General features: G+C 35.4%; 1 long non-coding RNA gene across 1 annotated transcript; it reads right to left on the bottom strand.

Annotated features, from left to right (window-relative positions):
• Window positions 1–2,851: 2,851 nt before the first annotated feature.
• On the bottom strand, window positions 2,852–17,533 carry LOC127564647 (uncharacterized). The gene is made up of 4 exons (XR_007954326.1): window positions 12,243–17,533; window positions 11,878–11,943; window positions 8,557–8,611; window positions 2,852–3,720 (listed from the first exon to the last, which is right to left on the bottom strand). It is a non-coding gene; the product is annotated as an uncharacterized LOC127564647 (long non-coding RNA).
• Between the last annotated feature and the right edge of the window lie 2,091 nt (window positions 17,534–19,624).

Below are 19,624 nucleotides of genomic sequence, written 5' to 3'. Positions count from 1 at the left end.
AATCCTCCTTTGAGATAAAAGAGTTTTTTCAGGGAGTTTGCAAGCTTAATGAACAAAAGGAGGAAATTCAGCAACGGAATGGAAAGACATGTTTATAACATATTAGGATACGCATATGTATATTAGATTGAGTCTACATTATTAACAGAGATAGATATCTCATCTTCAAGTGAGACAAAACAATATTTCTACTTCAATAGAGACAATCTTATCTGTAAGATATTTAGAAATCTGTTCCCTTTATCAGGAATGGATCCTCTTCCAGAAGGACAAACAACAAAGACAGACCTACCTGTGAATGTGTTGCAAATTACATACACTTCTTGTATTGATCAGGGAAGCGCAACTTGTTTGAAGGATAAAGGATGGAGATCATGTATTAGAAGAGAAGCTGCCCTTGGAGTTGAATTGAAGTTGATTCCTTACTCCTGAAGTTGGAGACTAAAGCATTGCCTGCAAAGGGATATGATAAATGCAACTGGCAATCTTCTTGGACAGAATCATTTTCCAAGGAAAATCCTGTGGGGAGTTTGGATCACTCCTGTGAAAGATTCAGTATAGGTCTGAAATATAATTAAGACTAAAGGTGAGAATCATGTTGCTAATTCATCTTAGTGGAAAAATAAGCATTCAGGGTGGTGTGGGGTTGGAAGGTGAGGGAACCTAACATTACACTGCAGAATTTGGTGTATATTCTTGCCAATTTGTTAAGAACTAGGCTTTGAAGAAAAAAAAAAAAAAAGAACTAGGCTTTGACTGCTAAGCCACTTTACATCCTTGATTAGACATAAATGTTTGAAAAGAAATTGAAACAGGAAGGCAAGAAAGGCTAAGTACTTTTTTAAAGCCATTGGGAGATCACTGGATAAATAAGTATGAATGAATTTACAAAGATTTGGGTAATTACCTCACCCAGGTGTTGGTGCTGCCTTATGTGAATCCAGACAAATCTTTTGTCTTGCACACAAATGCCAGCATGGGACATGTGGAGTTGTCTTGTTCTAAGACAGTAATGGTCACCAGAAATCCCTCTGCCACCAGGTGAACCTCTCTGTACCACACACAAAAAGGAGTTCTTGGCTTTGGACAAAGTTTAAGATTGTATGATAGATTGAAGTTACAAGTTTATATTATTAATTTATTTATAGTATTTGTTTTTATTACATGCATGTATGTTATATTATTTTTAAAATATTTAATATTTATATAATTAATATTCTGACAAGTACTAAATTAGATGGTGTAATCCAGAGGCAGGTAGCAGTGTTATTCATTATGAATTCAGCATTCATTACTTGGATAGGGACTACTAATGTCTCTGGGATACAGTTGTACTGTCCCAAAGGTTATATGACACTAAAACTATGGTGACATCTTTAAGGAGTGAAGAATGTGTGGAATGTCCAAGGAGCCAGTCTTGAGGTGAATGACAGTACTGTAGAGAGTTAGGGACTTTCACCAGACAGCACCATTAACATATCTCTTTATTTGTGGCCTCTGATTTCTTTAGGTGCTCTGCTATCCTTAGGTGACTAGGAAAATGCATCAAGGGCAATTAGAGGCCAATCAGGTCTCAGGGACAATATTTCTTTTTAAAGAAAATTAATCCCTTGAAGGAGGGAAGAGGGAGAGGTGTGGAAAAAACATATTAGTTCTTTCAAAATTGCTTAACAGGGAAGCTAATAAAGAAACCATCATCAGATACCAGTTGCACTAAGTGATCTTGGAAGTTCCATTCTGAGGTTTTATGATAAGGAAGAATATTTTGTACCAAAGAGAAGCAGCATGGTATAGTATAAAAAATACTGGATTTAGAGTCAAATGATTTACTTTTGAGTTCTCTCTACCACTTAGACTGATTACAAAACCTTCATGACTTCATTGATTTTTTTTATCTTCATCTATTAAATCGCTATAACAATTTTCATATGACTTACCTCATTTGATTACAGTGAAGAAAGAGGCTATAAAATACCTTATTAATGAGCTGTTATTATTATTTTATATGATATAGCCCTAGGAAAACAATTTCTTTTTTGTTTTTGTTTTTGTTTTTTTCACTAGTAAAAGATGATTGCTACAAATACTTGGGTTAATATTGGCTCCTAACTTGAGAATGACTAATTCTTTCCCAATCTTAGCTTAAAGAGCAGGTGCACAGGTCTCAAATTCTATGTGTCTCCAAGGAGTTTGATAGCTTTTCTTAGGTACTGTCTTAAAATAAGTGAATCTTCCAAAGCACTGAAATAAGAAAGTACAGAGAACAGGGACTGTGTTCATATCCTGTGTAATCTGAATGGTTTGTGGACAGGATACAGCCCTGCCTGACCTTGAGTTAATTACCAAGAGTAGAAAATGAATAAATAGACCCTAAATAGCCTTTCCTAATCTCTAATAGCTCTTTCATTTTCCTAGATAATGTGGTAATGTTAAAGCAGGAATTCACCTTGAAAAAACTGAAGGACAATGAGACTAATCATATTTTAACTGATCCAATAGATCTAAGAATCACAAAAATATTCACAAATACTTTCCCATTCATTTTAAAAATCAAATTTTAGGATTTTGAGTAGGTAACGAATATGGGTATTATTATTCTCATTAATAAATGAGTAATTGAAGTTTAGCGAGATTCACTGACTTGTCACTGGACAAAACCAATGTAAGAATTCTTGTCTCTAAATCTAATATTCCAAAACATTCACAGAAATGTGTGCAGAAATGCTTCTTCCCACATGCTCACAGATACAGAAACACTAATTCACATAGAAACACACACAAACCCTTGGATATCCTTGATTTGAAAGGATTTCTGTTGCAGTTGATCCCAATTCAGTTCAAGACAATGCAATTATTTTGAACAAGTATTTATTAAGCACATATTATATTCAGATCTCTGTGTTTGGTCCTGAAGAAAATACAGTGTTTTCAATGGAATGCAGTTTCTGCCCTCACAGAACTTACATTTTACTAAGAGTATATGGCATGCACAAAAACAGCTATAATACATAATGTTACTTAAAAGGTTCATTAGAAAGGTGACCCCAAAATGTTAAATAATGAAAAGTCCCAACCTAACCTCTTTTCCTAGATTTGATATCTAGTCCAAGTTGATGTTTTCTAGGGATCAAACATCCAATAGAAAATAAATTGTGTGCGAAGTTGGTTGTTATTTTTGTTGACTTAAAAAGAATCTGTTAAATGAATGAATTAATTTAAAAAATTCATTGGATACACAATAATATTTGAAGTACTTTACTCTGGAAATGATTAAAGGACAAAAGGTTAATTCTTTCCTTCTATCTCTTTCTTTGGAATAATTTTGTTGACCCCTAGATGAGAGGCTCTGAGGCTATAAGTAAATCCTGACTTACAATTTTATAAAGACAACAATCCTGCTTAAACCCATCCCTTAATTTTAGAAAATGTCTTACTACTCAAGAAAATTACTTCTGTAGTCTCTTTATATCTTTATATCTAGTGATTCTTAGGTAGAGATTCCATGCTCTATCCCTTGCCAAAGACCATTTCCCCTTTTGGGATAGCCATGATCAGGTTTCAAGCTCTTTCTTTCAGAGAGGTTTTTCCTTCTTGCTCTTCAAGTAGGTCTTTCAGTTGAGGTGCAGATGATGAAGCTGAGATCAAAGAGGAAGCCTGCAACACTGATGCCATCAAGGAAAGAGTGCTCCAAGAAGAGGTCATAAGGAGAATGAATCTGATCTAGCATTGGGCATAAGGGCAAAAAGAAAAATTAAAGACAAGTTAGAATTGTCTCAATAATAATAGAGGTTTAGGAAAAGGGATTTATGACCTATTACCAATGGAGAAAAGCCTATATGTGAGGAAGGAGAGCCCAAACATACAGGTTCATTTCCTCTCTATTTCATTGTCTCCAGACTGATTTACTATGCATGCTTTGGATTATATTTTTAAGCACAACTAAAGGTGACACAATATAGATTGACTCTGGGGACTGCCATTCCTTTGACATAATAAGAAGAATGGTAGGATTCTTTCTACTTTCATCATAAAAAAAAGAGGATAGTGTTCCTAACGCAAAATTCCCCTGAAAAGCAATTGATTATTTGGCAGGTTGGATCAGTGGACATAGAATTATACAACAACAGACCGTTACAACCAAAAGGGATCTCACAGATCACTTAATTCAACACCCTCATAACACAGATAAGGGCATTGAAACCCAGAAAGATAACTCTTTTCCAATATGGTATCTTTCAAAAGTGTTCATTTTTTGACTGAGGATATTCAGATATGCATTAAAATAAAATATATTGCATATAAATAAGATAGAAAAAACTGATTCTTTTCATATCCCCTTATATGTAAATTGGGGGAGGCAGGAAATTCTAAGAACAATTCATAGAATTTGGTGTATGCTGGATCAGCTCTAAGTAGCTTTAGAGACTATTGCTAAATTTTCAGTGTGAGAATTTACATCTCAAAACCGAGCAAACACTAGATCAGGAATTAATTTATTATTATTTTTTTGCTTGTCTAGGTTTTTTTGTTGTTCAATTGTGTCCAACACTTCGTGACTTCATTTGACGTTTTCTTGGCAAAGAGTGGTTTACCATTTCCTTTTCCAGCTCATTTTACAGATAAGGAAACTGAGGCAAACAGGGTTAGGTGACTTGCCTAGGACCATATAGCTAGTAAGTATCTGAAGCTAGATTTGAATTCATTAAACTACCACACCATTTAGCTGCCCATTGTCTAAACCTAAGAAAATATTAATAATGCAGATCAAACTTAAAAGTGTATATGCCTATGTTTCTTTTTCTGGAGAGGCCAGTTTTTAAACATTTACCAGTACACTCCTTTATTGCTCTATAAATATTTCTTGAACTAAACAGGAGTGTATTGGGAGGCTCAGAGGATGAAGCAATCACCAGATTGGAGTCCTGGTGATTGTAGGATTATAGGATAACAACAATAATAACTGGTATTTATACTGTGTTTTAAGCTTTGCAAAGAATTTTGCATTCATTATCTCATTTGAGCCTCACAACATCCCTATATAGTTATAGATTCCATGCTATATAGAAGTATAACACAAGAGGAGACCTTTGGAAGTAGCTAGATTAGGCTAACTGCCTCACTTTACAGAGGTTGAGACTCAAGAGTCCACAGTGTAATGTAGCTGCCAAACAAGTGAATGTGAATCTTCAGATATACTAATGCAAGGATAGATAGTTTCTCAAGGAAGAGCCATGATAGTCCATCTAAATTCCATCTTGGACAGAATACATCTGGAATATTATTTTTATTTTTTAAAATTTATTTATTTTATTCAGAACTTAAGAAACAAAGCAATCATTTCCATAACAATAGAATAGAAAAAAATGACTGTACATGAAATTCTAAATTATTACATACAACTTACTATTCCTTTTAAATATATTATAAAGTTATCTTATAATCCCCCCCCTTTTTTTTCTTGTATTTAGTTCTAGTTCTAGTTCATGTTGTTAAGAAAGATAAGTTAGAGTCAATGGGGATAATGAGAGGATTTTAAACTATGTCACATGAGAAAGTGAAGGAACTAGATATTTCTTCTGGAGAAGTAAGGACTTAAAAACATGATACTCCCAGTACTTAGTACAATGCTTTGCAAACTTATTACAAATCCAACTTTGTGGACTTAAAATAAATGTGTTAATGTGATTAATGAATTTTTGTTGAATGAGTGATAGTTGTTTTCAAATATTTTAAAATTTGTACTGCTTATCCCCAGAAAACAAACTTCCTCTTTTCTCACTTCTCAAATTATTGCCACTTTCATTACTACTTCTCAGTATAACTCACTCTCTGGACTGCTCTACCTCACCAATCACTTTGCCCACAGGTGCCTTCTAGCCTCTTCCTCCCCATATTGCACCCAAAACCAACCAGCTTGCCCATCTGAATATAAGTTCAACAATAGGTACCATTTGGTTCCCTTTTATTTGTAATCCTAGCACTTTATTACGTGCTTAATAAATTTTATCTATCTATCTATCTGACTGTCTTATGTCTATCTTTTTCTCTATCTGGCTTCCAACTTTATAGCTTAACAGAAACTCTGAAAGTTCCAATCATCTAAAGATCTTTTCTTAATTTTCAATCTTCATTTTTAGTGAAATTTAACAGTATTGAGTACCATCTCTTCCAGGTTACTCTCTTCTCCCTTCCTTTTTGTGGCACTTTCTTTTACCAGATCATCAAACTGTATCTGTATTTGAAGACTCTGTTCTGGGCCTTCTTCTCCTTCTTCTCTATATTCTCTTTCAAAGATTTTCTCAGAATGCAAATATAAGTAATTCCTGCCTTCAGGGTGTTTACAATTAGCACTGATTAGGATTGGTGAGGACAATATATAAAAGAGAGCTGAAAATTGGTGACTAGGTAGGAGAAGTGGGTCTCCTTATGGGCATATGATGATAAAAGCTAGAATTTTAGATGTAGAACCCAAAGAAAAGTGAAGGATGGCTGGCTTAAGCATTTCCTAAAAATGGAGATTTAAGGAGGAACTCACCAATGGGAAGTGTAGTAACAGGGACAGAGGCATCTTCCAAGATAAGAAGATAATTTGGAAATAGTGGTGAAATCCAGAAACAGAAGTGGAACCCAGAGGAAATATGAAGTGGTATTTTAATATTCTTGGCAAGGAGAATTGATTGATCCTCATCTAATATCAAGGTCTTTTTTTCTACTTCTAAACCCAGCTTGCTTTAGAAAAGACTTCTGTGAACCTTTTTGAGGATCAGTGAGTTGTAGAATGATCAAATTATGGACAAATATATGATTTTCAGCTGGAAGTAAATATGGAGTCCATCTCTTCCATTTTACACATAAGGAAAATCCTAAAGAAGTAATATACCCAAACTCAAATAATATTAAGAACTGAATTTGGATTCTAAAAAAGGTTGTTTGTTTCACACATCTAGTGCTCTTTTCACACTGAGATGTTGTTGTCAATCATGTTTCATTTAGTTTTTCTCTTTTATTGTCCACAAGTCTATACTGGATTATAGAATAGGATCCCTCATTGAACTGGATTCTCAGGTTTGAACTTCCAAAGAATCCATCGGAAGGGATGGGCCACAGGGATAGTGAGGCAAAGAGGAGAAAAAACAATCTCATAATTAAAAGGTAGTTCTGGGAAGATTGTTTGGTCATAGAATCATAGATTTGGATCTGTAAGGGACCCAGAGGTCATCTAGACCAAACCTCTGGATGGAGGGTTCTGATTAAGAGATTCAAAAGACTAGTTGTATAGGATTGACCTTTAAAGAAAGACCCAAGTTTGGATCCAAACTCTGACAGCTATGTGATGGTGGGCAAGTCATCAGACCTCTTCCCCATCTGTTAAGAATAGAAATATCTATATTCATTGCAGAGATTTTGAGAAAAGATAGAAATCAAAAAAAATTTTTACATGTGTGAACTTAAGTTATTACTACTTCTTATCACATAATATCACTTTTAATTAAGCCTGGAATGTGTTCAATAAAGCCAGCCAGGGCAAATACCACTTCAATCTGGGTGAAAGGAATAGGAGTAACATTTTTGTCTAAAAATAATTACTCCCATTTCTATAGTACTCTGAGGTTTTAAAAGTGTTTTTTTTTTTCCCTCATCACAACTCAAGTGGGGCATGCAGTGTGGATGTTAGTATTCTCATCTAACAGATGAAGAAACTGAGACTTTGGAATATTAAGTGAATTACCTAAATTGAAGCAGCTGTTGTTTAGTCAGCTCTTCATGACCCCATGGATCATATTGTCCATGGGTTTTTGTGACAAAAATACCCGAAGTCTCTAGTGGATTAAGGTAAATGGAGGTCAAAAGTGGACACAGCTAGCAAGTATCTGGGCTCAGATTTGTTCAGGCTTTCCTAACTCCAGGCCCAGTGATCTATTCACTGAGTCACTTCGATGCCTCCAGCTACTGTGTTAAAACCAGGACTAGAGCCCAGAGTTTGTGACTACAAGTGCATAGTTTTTTCTACTATCCTACAATCTATTTCTGTGTCCCTAGATGGGCAGGCTGATTTATGACTGATCCTTATATAAACATGCCTAGTAATATATAAAAAGAGATTTTCCTGATAAATAAGTGAACAGTAGACAGAGCAATTGATCCAGAGTTAGGAAAATCTGAATTCACAACCTCTCCCTGTTATTAGTAGCTGAGTGACCTTGAGTAAACCTTATAATTTTGGCACGCTCATCTGTAAAATGAAGATAATAAGATCACATATTTCCCAGTTTTATTGTGAGAACCAAAAAAATTGACATTTGTAAAATATGTTAATTATTCTTTTTATAATTATTGTTATTGTGTGGACAAGATCTCATTTCAATAGAGAATACTTTGCCTCAAAGGAATGGTGCAACACCAACAGGAATACCTTGGCCTAGTATCAGTTTTGAAGAAGTCTTAGAATAGCACATATTATATGCTGAAAGTATTATGTGTGTCACCACACATATGAGAACAGTCATTTTGCCATATCAGCCTAAGGAACAAAAGTTGGTCCCCCACACCTCTTACCTTGTCAAGTGATCCAAGGATTTTGGAAAAGAACCATCAGTGTTATTTTCGCCATCTGCTGGACAAAAAAAAATGGCAAGTTAAGTCAAAATCATAACTTTTCATTTCTATGGGAGTTTGTAAGGTTTGGGGGTTTTGTATTTGGAAGATCATTTTGAATTACCATAATCATTACTTATTCTCTATTCCCACATTGCCGTAATATCCATTATGAAGACAAAATGAGAGAGAGATTAAGATAGGTTTCTGCGTAGGATCACAGAAGAGACTTTCTAGTGAATAACAAGTTTGTCCCCTGCCACCATGTAGACAAGGACTTTCGGGCTTCAGCTAATCTTCTGCATTTGGAGATTCTTTTTCTTCCTTCAGTTAGAGATAGAAAATCAGGTATTACCAACCTTTCTGTGACAATATTTTATACAAAACATATTCTCTGCAAATATTTTGCATGTCTCTAATTGTTTTGTTGTTTCCCTCATTAGAATGTAAGCTCTTTAAGGGCAGGGATTATTTCTGATTTTTATATCCCCTCAGTAATTACAATGCTAATAAATGCATGATCAATGTGTATTGAACAGGACAGTCATGTAATACTCTCATTAGCCTATTTATCCCCAGGCTTAACAATTCTTATCCCTTATTTATATGGGTCCATCTTTTCATTCCCTCAATCTCAAGCTCACTCTGATAGTAGGCCACCTAGTTGTCAGAGGCAGAGAAAGTTATGGTATACTAACTGAAGTCACAAAGAATTTGAATGAAAGAAAAACATTATTTAAAAGGCTGAGTCAGGAATAATCTTAATCAGATTCCCTAAAGTAGTTTCCAATTTAATATCTAACTCAATGCCACAGGCCCGGTGAATATTTCCAAAGAACTAAACTTCGGCACAGTGTATTCTTACCTGAAAGAATGAATATGTTAGGGGCCACACCCAAGGGTATAGAATAGAAAACAAAATCAAGACCCTCAGAATAGAGAGGGAACATTTAGCTAGTCCAATGTCTGAATGGAGAATTTCCACTATAGTATCCTAAACAAATGGTCATGAACCCATTGCCTGAAGATTTTTAGAAAGTGAAAATCTACTATCTACTAAGACATTCATTCTATTTTCTAGTTATAATTGTTTTAATTGTTAGAAAGGGCTTTTTTTTAATATCAAACCATAAAATTATCTTCAGCAACTGTCATCTATTGCTCCTAATTGTCCCTGGAGCCAAGAAGGACAAGAGTAACCTCTGTCCACAAGAGAGTCCTTCAAAATTCTTGAAGACAATGATAATGTCATTAATGGATCAACATTCACTTGGAGAAAATTTCCTAGTAGAGTGCCCCAAAAATTTGTCATTGGTCTTGTTTAATATTTTGATCAGTGATTTAGACAAAGGCATCAGATGGCAAATTTCAAGATGACAAAAAGCTAGGAGGGATACAGCAAAGGGGTTGAATGATAGTCAGAATCCAAAATAAATCATGACAGGCAGCAATGGTGTGCTGAAAATAATGAAATGTAATTCAGTAAAGATTAGCATTACATCCCACATATGGATTTTTTAAAAATTGACTTCATTATTAAAATGAAAAAGAAAGATGGCCAGACTATATTTTGTGTGAAAAAGATTTATGGTTTTTAGTGGACTGCAAACCCAATACAAACTCAATAATAAGAAATGTCAATCAAAAGTTAACAATCTCAAATCATATAAGTAGACACAGTATCCAGAAAGAGGAATGTAATATTAGTAAAGTACAAAAAAGCTAGATTTGGAGTCTAGGTTCAAATTAGAATTTTATTACTTAATATCTGATGATCTGGAGAATTATTTATCCTCTCTAGACGTCATTTCTTTCTATAAAATGAGGCAATTGTAGATGACCTCTGAATTCCCTTCCAGCTCTTAATCTATACTCTCATTTAGACAGAGCACACATGGAATATCATGCTCAGTTCTAGGGAAGACATTCTAGGAAGGATATTGATATACTTAATTACATATTGCTTTATATTGTTCTCTAATTGTTTCATAAGTACTGTTATCATCAACAATTTATGGAACAACTCTAACATGTCAGGTACTCAGCTAAACCCTTTGGAGGAAAGGATATGAAGATGAATAATATATCCCCAAATCTCAAGGAACTCACAAAATAATATCAATGAACTCACAGAAAATATGAAAAAAAAGTAGCTGCTTTCATTACTTGTTGAATCATTGATTTTGTCAGTAAGGTTGTTCCAGTGCATATCACAATATCTTCTTTGTTTTAGTCAATAGTTTTCATAAATTAATGAAACTGAAAAAAAAAGTTCATCCTATGATGGTCAACTCTTTGGTGATGTTACTCTTCAAATTTAGCTAAGCCGATCCACAAATGAGAAATACATAGTCTAATCCATGGTCCCCTGGTTCTGAGTTCTACACAGTATATATGTCACTGGTTCCTTTAGGATTAACACATAATAAATATTAAATGAGTGATATAATGTAAAGATATTGGGATGGGAGGGATTAGGGTAGGAAGATCCAATAATGATTCACAGATAAATGGGACTTAAGTTGGACTTTGCAAGACATGTAGAACTTAAATAGAGAGGTATGGGAAATCCATTATAGACAGGCAACTATGTGGGCAAGGGCAGAGAAACAGGGACATATGTGTCATGTTAAAGATCAGTCTGACTGCTTTGTAAAGTTAATGTAGGGAAAGAGGTGAGAAATAAGGCTGAAGAGGTAGATTGGAGTCAGACCATCTGGAGAGCTTTAAATGTCAGTTATTTTAGCATTTCTATGTATGAAAAGTTTAGTCTTTTTAATTGAGTCAAGAAGCCCTAAGCTCCCAGGAGGCAGGAAAAGAAAGGCTGAATGTAGAGATCTTCAAGAATCTACCTAATATATCTTACTTCAAAAACAAACATCTTGAAAATCATCAAATTTGGACATTAAGCTTCTGGTAACATTGTTTCTAAGACAATTGCCAAGCATGAATTTAAGACCAGCCACTATGAGAAGACAGTAGAAAAAAATAAAATAAAATACAATTCTAGGGGAATGGGCTAATATACATGGAACCAGGGGACCAATCTTCAGGTCTCGAAAAATCAAAGAGCAAGTATGAAAATATATCTTTGTACCTCCCACCCATTCTTCCCTTTCACAAGAACATATTTCCTGGTTTAGAACCTCTTCTGCTGACCCTAAGAATTGTATTTACTTTGAAAAAGTCAATTAAAAGTTATTGTGGCAATATATGTGTGTGCATGGGGAGAGAATGTCTAAATAAACAGAAGAGTCTCTTTAGGGAAATATCATCTCCTACCTTCTTTTTCTAATGTCCGGATATCAAGTCTAAGACTTTCTCTTAGGTAGTAGCCATCTGGAATACCTAGAAAAGAAAGTTAAATTTGGGGTCTAGGTCAAAATATTTGAACTTATCATATGATACTAAAACTAATTTGTTTTCTACCATTTCCATATATCTCCCTTCTCCTCATTCCCACTTTTGGGTAGATCCTAGAAACATGAGATCACAAAACTATACCCTTCCCAAGTATGACCAACCTCCCACACCAACATGGAAACATTACCTCATTCACTGATGCCCTTGGATTATCTTCCTTCTCACAAATTTTTTAGTACACAGTTCCTGATTACATAATATTCGAACTCTACAACTCGACTTACTTTTGTAGTTTCTCCTGGCCTCCTCTTCAAGATGAAGAATTGCTATTCTGGTTCCTTGGAAGCAGCTTCAGGGAGAAGAGTCCATCTTTGCTTCAGGTCTTCCTCAATCCAAAGCGTACCCGATGATTCCATGGACACTCTGCTATGCCTTGCCCACTCCCAACCCTATTCTCTCTCATCCCTCTTTGCTTTGATGTTGGGCATTCTCCAGGTCCCTGGCTGCCCAAAGACCAGAACTCCAGAGAATTGGGATACATACTAAGCTAGGTGTGCTACCAGCTTCCAGGGCATAAAGAGGAGGGGAGAGAAAGGAGGAGAAGAAAGAAAGAAGGAAGGAGAAAGAAGAGAGGAGGGAGGAGATAGAGAGGAGGAAAGAGAAAGAAAAAAGGGGAGGGGGAGAGAAAAAGAGAGGGTGAAGGGGAAAAGGGAGGGAGACAGAGGAGAGAGAAAGAGACAGAGACAGACACTGAAAGAGAGACAGAGACAGAAACAGAGAGACAGAGACAGAGACAGAGAGACAGATATACAGACAGACAGAGACAGAGAGAGAGAAATCATAGGAGGGGTGGGAAAAGGTTCTGGGACAACCACCTAACTTAGGGTAGAAAACTAAATGAAAACCAGCTCTCATTTCAATCAGTCATAGAAGAGATGGGTCATCTCTAAGGTTTCTAAACACTGTCTCTCTGTATTCCTAGAACAGTGGAGAGTTTAACTGGAATGCTCTTTCTAGTTGTGTAATTCTCTTCTCTTACTTCTCTAAGGGGATAAATCCACCCCAAACCCTTTCAAGGTTAAATTACATGCAAAATTAAATTATCCTTTCTTTCTCCTGGAAATGCCTACCTCCTCAAGAAAAAAAGGAGGTTTAGAAGATTCTAAAGCTCTCACACCTTGTCTAGCCCTTAGCCCCATCGAGTAAAGATAAAATAGAGACTACTACTCCTAAACAGTCTCTTTTCTTCCTTTTTTCTCCCTCCTCCCTCCTCCCTTCTCCTCACCTGTTTGGCTACTCTTCCATAAGGGACAGGAATGAAAGAAGTGAGTGAAGCATATGAGACTTCAGCTGTCTCAATTAATCTCAGTCACTGTGCTAAGATGTATGTTACCTCCTGTACATAAAATATGGGATAAGGAAATAGGACTAGGGAACAGAATTTTGGGTTGAAGGTGAGTCAATTGGGTAGTCCAATCCCTGTCTTCAATCTTTTGGGACTCGATTGTTTCCTCAAGAGCTTTTAAAATTCAAAATGTGTCTTAGCTTAGTCATTTATCAGCACATGAAAATTACATACAAACTTCTGCTAATGCATTATTATTCATGTTTAGGACTGGAAGAAAGAAGAGGTTTGTAGAATATGAGAGGTAGAGTGAGAGGAGGCAACTCATTTATTTTCACCTGAGGAAGATAGTTAACAGTATATTGTTACACTAGCATTCATATCTGAGCCTCAGTTTCCACCACTACTTCCATCTAGGTCAAGTTTTCTGCTGATGTCCCAAACCTATCTGAACTATTAAGCCCAGTGTGTGCCTGTGGATATTAAATTAAGACGCTAAATTTAAAGGCATGTTGAATATTTTAGGCGCTTAAGAATTGACATTGAACTTGTAGATGCTCTCAAAAGTTTCACAGATCAGATACTCCTAGAGAATGTTCCCTAAATCTTATTGGACCAAGGCCAAATTCTTCTGCCTCTTTTTACAAATCTTCCATAATCTGACCCCTAGCACACCACCTCCATTTTATCTCACAGAGTTCCCCCAGAACTAAACTCATCCTATTTTTTACCTAGTCTTTTTACTGTATCTAGCATTATTATCTTTATTTGGAGCCTTATGTCTCTTCCTCTGCTTGGAATGATTTCTCTTGTCTTCTTTACCTCTTGCCTCCTTAAGTTTTTCAACACTTATCCACACTTCAAAAAAAAAAAAAAAAAAACAACCAGTTTAAGCCCTTAATAGCATAGGACCATAGCTCAAAGGCCATCTAGTCTATCCTCTTCCTTTTACAGATGAGGGAACACACACATCCACATAGACACATAGTAAGTCTCAAAGGAGGATTTGAGACCAGATTCTCTGACTTGGGGGCTGATGTTCTTAATATTACTCCATACTGCCTCCTATTCACAAAGTTTTACCACTGAATCCAGCTTCCACCAAACTTCATCAAATGCTATTTCATTCATACTCGATGCATATAATTAACCATAAGATTATAAAAGGATAAATGTAGAACCTTAGAGACCATTTGTTCCAGCCTCCTAAATTTACAAGGAGATACTGAGGACCAGAGAAATTAAGCAATTTGCCCAGCTATCAGGTGGTTCTGTAGTACCAGGCCTTGAGTTAGGAAGACCTAAATTCAAATATGGCCTCAGACACTAACTAGCTGTATGACTCTGGGCAAGTCACTTAAAACCATTTGCCTTAGTTTCCTCATCTGTAAAATAAGCTAAAGAAGAAAATGAAAAACTATTCCAGTATCTATGCCAGGAAAATTCCAAATGAAGTCACAAAGCATCAAATGGGATTAAAATGACTGAACAGCTACAATCAACATCACAATTGGCAAAGCCAGAAATTTCTAGCTTCAGATAATACATTCTTTTTATTGTTCCAGGCTTTTTTCCCCCTCTTTTTCCCTTCCTTCTTTTCTCTTCTCAAATGTGTATTTTCCCCTAAAAAAATTACAAACTTCCAAGATAAAAATTTTGGTCTTGGTGGTATTTAAAGTCTTTTCCAAATGTAAGATTCTTGTTTTATATTTGGTGTGGTATGAATATATAATATGATGAAAATGGCTATGGATCTGGAATAAAAATGATCTAATCATCATATTCATTCAATAATCCTGGATTAGTCATCATCTTTTCTATTTGGGGGTTTGGGGAGTTGAATTAGATGATTTCTCTCCAAAGCTAATAATAATCCATTAATTGCTAGATCTGGTGGATCTTCTTAAGCTTCAGTCTTCTTGACCTTTCTGTAGCATTTAACACCATTGGCTACCTTCTCTTCTCAACACAAATGACACCTATGTCTATATATACCGTCCTATTTCCTCTCTTGAGAGAATTCCATATCACAAACTACTTATTGAATGTTGTTAATTGGATATCCCATAGGCATCTCAAATTCAACATGTCCAAAAAAGAACTCATTATCATTCCTATCAATACTCCTCTTTTCCAGATTTTCCCAATAGTGAAAGCACCACTATCCTCCCAGATATCCAGGCTCCTACCATTGACATAATCCTCAATTTCTTCCTCCAGTTCATTCCACATATCCAATTAATTGCCAAATTGCATTATTTCTACCTTTACATCATCTCTCCTAAATGTCTCTATTCCATTCACATAGCCTGGATCATCATAGCTCTCCATGCACACAGTCTAAAATACTGAAATAGCTTCATAATTGATCTCCCTATCGTCCCTCTTCAATCTAACCTTTAGTGAACTGATTTTCGGAAAATATAAATATGACCATGTCACTACCATAAATAAAAAAATTCTAGTAGCTGTCTATTAACTTCAGAATCAAATATAAATTCTTTCTTCTCTCATTTAAAGCTATTCACAAGATGACTATAACAAACCTTTCTATCTTCATTGAAAATTACTTTTCTCAACTTACATGAACTGATGTTAAATGAAATGAGCAGAACCAGGAGATCATTATATATGGCAATTATACAATTATATAATTATACAATGATCAATTCTAATGGACAATGAGATGACTCAAACCAGTTCCAATTGTTCAGTGATGAAGAGAGCCATATACACCCAGAGAAGGACTGTGGGAATTGAGTGTGGTTCACAACATAGCATTTTCATTCTTTTTGTTGTTTGCTTACATTTTATTTTGCTTCTCTCTTTTTTTTTAAACTGGTTTAATTTGATTTTTCTTGTGCAGCACAATAATTGTATAAATATGTAAACATATTGGATTTAACATATATTTCTAACATGTTTAACATGTATTGGACTATTTGCCATCTAGGGGAGGGTGTGAGGGAAGAGGGGGAAAATTGGTTTTGCAAGAGCTAATGTTGAAGAATTGTCCATGCATATGTTTTGAAAAATAAAAATTTTTAATAAAGAAAAATAAGTAAATAAAAGAAAAAGAAAATTAATCTTCTCCATGTTTACTTTGATACAGCAAAGCTGATCTGCTTTTTTTTATCATATATAAATCTCTATCTCCCACCTTCATGCCTTTGCCCTGACTGTCCCCTATGCCTGGAATGTTCTTATTTTTCATCCCTATCTGTAGGAATTCCTCGTTCCTTTCAGGGAAAATACAGCTTAAATTTCACAAAGTCTTTTCTGATTCCCTCAAATGCTAATGCGTTCCTTTCAAAATGACCTTGTATTTATTTTGTATATAATTATAAATGTTAGAGGCATCTAGGTACAGTGGATAGAGCACCAAGCCTGGAGTTAGAAAGAACTGAGTTCAAATACAGAGATATGTATTAGCTGTGTGCTCTGGACAAGTCACTTAGCCCTGCTTGCCTCAGTTTCCTCATCGTAAAAATGAGCTGGATAAGAAGTGTCAAACTACTCTGGTATCTTTGGCAAGAAAAGCATAAATGGGGTCACAAAGAGTTGGACATGACTAAACAGCATCAACAGACAAATGTCTGTGTTATTTTCCATTATAAGCTTCTTGAAAACAGGGACATATTTCACTTTCATAATTTGTATGCCTAAAACCCAGAGGATATTGAACAAGAAATGACACAAAATATGGATTTAATAAATGCTTAATTAAGATTAATTATCAATTACTTATTAACAACTTAGTGTAATGAGGTAATCAAAAGTTGAGGCCAGAAACTAAAAAAAGAAACAAGTCATTCTATTTTTGAGAAGTGAGGAGAGCTGAAGAAAAGATAAAAAGCATGGTAAAAGAGGAGAATGTCACAGTAATCATTTGATGCCTAAGTATAGAGGCACCAACAGGGATAAAAAGAACACACTAAAGGTTCAGATGGAATATAAAGCTTATAAACCATGTTCTCCACAGCAAGCCTGAGTAGAATTAATATCCTTATTTCATAAACCATGAAGCAAAAGCAACATGGAATTCTGAGAATAAAGATGAATTGGGTTCAAGTTTTACCCTGATATATACTGGTTGTGTGACTCTAAACAAGTTACTTGCCCTGAGCAGCTTTACAAGTCTGCAAATTGCATGGAAGTTGAGATTCTGCTGGTGGAGAGATTTCCTCTCCCAGAAATTCCCCACACTCATCACCAAAAAGAGAGATTGACAGTGGGAGGGAGACAGAGAGAGAGACAGAGAGAGAGAGAGAAAGAGAGAGAAACAGAGAGAGACAGAGACAGAGATAGAGACAGAGACAGAGGCAGAGACACAGAGAGACAGAGACAGAGAGAGAGATACAGTCAGAAATGATAGAGACAGAAAAACAGACATAAAGAGAGAAATTTTGAAAGGAAAATGCGAACTGTCTATGTTTTTAAAAAATTTAGTAAATAAAAATATTAGTGACCTCATTTTACACTCTGATTATGTAAGTTCTGAGACCCACCCACAGTCACATAGCCAGAAAGTATCAGTACTGAGATTCAAATTATATAATAGGCCTTCAGTGTCCTGATAGCCAGAATGAGGGGTTCAAATCCAGGCCTCCATTATGCTAAGTTGTACATATAAGACATGTCTGAAAAGGGATGGGAGCCTGAAGCTTTTTGTTTACTTGTTTGTATTGATTAGATGCAAGGCATAATGGAGGAAGCTGAAATTGCAACATAAAAGTTTCAGGATAGATGGTGTGAGGGGTTTCCCGAATGTTAGAGTTAAGAGTCAACTAAGCAGGTAACAAGTTATGAATCTTAGAAACATAGAATCTTAGAGAACAAAGAATTTTGGACTGAAAAGATATTCAAAATCTATCTAGCACAGCTCCCTCAAGTAAGCAAAGTAAGGCATAAAAACATTGTTAATTGTCTATCTTGTATATATTGTTTCCTCTGATAGACAATAAGCTACAAGAGAAGGAACTATTTAATTTTTTATCTTATTATCTTGGTGTATAACATATAATAGTTGCTAAATAAAAGCTTACCAATTGATTTTCCAAGGTCACAAAAGTAGCAAAGGTCAGAGCTGGAATTTAGACTCAGCTTCACTGACTGAAAAAAAAAACACAATCCAATTTCCTTACAACTAACACATTTGTCCTCAATCCAAGATTGCTTATTTATTTGAAAACAAAACCCAAAAAAAAAAAAAAAGAAGAAGAAGAAGAAGAAGAAGAAGAACGATATAAAAAAGCAAACTGATGTCTTATAAACCTTGGGGGGAAAGAATTTTTATCCCTGTACAGAATTGAAAGGATGCCTTTCTGTAAGGAACCACTCTGCCTCATCAGCTTTCAACAAAAAGTGGGTGCATCCCTCTCTCAGGAATGATTCAGGCACATTATGATTATGCCTTTTTATGCTACTCACTTAGCACAATCCTTTGCACAAACTAAGGGATTGTTAAATGCTTCTCAGGGTGAAATGGTTTGAATTAGAGTCATAGGAATGAGATCAGCTCAAAAGGCCTCTAGTGGCTGGAAAGAGAGTCCTTGACAATGACTGTGAAGGTGCTTAAATAATACTGTTGTGTATGACCAGGTACTGAAATACTCAGATACCTCAATAAAAACTTTCATTCTCTTCTCTGAAACTCAACTCAGAATCATGTTAATTAATTTCCTCTAAAGTGCTGAGTAGATGGGTAGGTTCTCCATGAATGATTTAAGAGAACTTTACCCAAAATCATGGTAATTAATTTTCCTTTAAGGTTATGGATAAATGGGTAGAATCTCCATGAGAGATTTAGAATTTAACTCAGAATCATGTTAATTAATTTTCCTCTATCACCACTAGAGGACACCAGAGGCCTTCAATGTACAAATGATGAAGTAAGCAATTTCCCATTCTGATTGTTGTTTCAAAGGCACCTTGGACTTTCAAGACTGAACAGATTACTCAATGTCTCAGTCAAAACATGATGAACATAAAGGGCATCGCAGAATTAGAGAATGAGGAAAATGAGTTGGAAAAAAAAAAAAAAAACTAGAAACATTAGTGCAATTGGGCAAAACCAGCATTTTCATCTGACCTGGATGTCATGCTTAAAGCAAACCCCACAGATGGCACCTCCTTCATCTAAACTCAGGAAATTTCTTGTAATTTGATCTTCCAAATGGAAACATCCCTATGCCCCCAAATGCTATTCCTTTAGCCAGCAAGACCAATTTCATTGGGGAGAATGATGATTATAAAGAACTATAGAATTTGACACCAAAAATGTTTAAGAGATCATCTGTCAAATGCAACCCTTATATTTTA

The sequence above is a fragment of the Antechinus flavipes genome, chromosome 5 (assembly GCF_016432865.1).
Source record: "Antechinus flavipes isolate AdamAnt ecotype Samford, QLD, Australia chromosome 5, AdamAnt_v2, whole genome shotgun sequence".
Classification (NCBI taxonomy): domain Eukaryota; kingdom Metazoa; phylum Chordata; class Mammalia; order Dasyuromorphia; family Dasyuridae; genus Antechinus; species Antechinus flavipes.
This window is presented reverse-complemented; position numbering and strand designations above follow the sequence as displayed.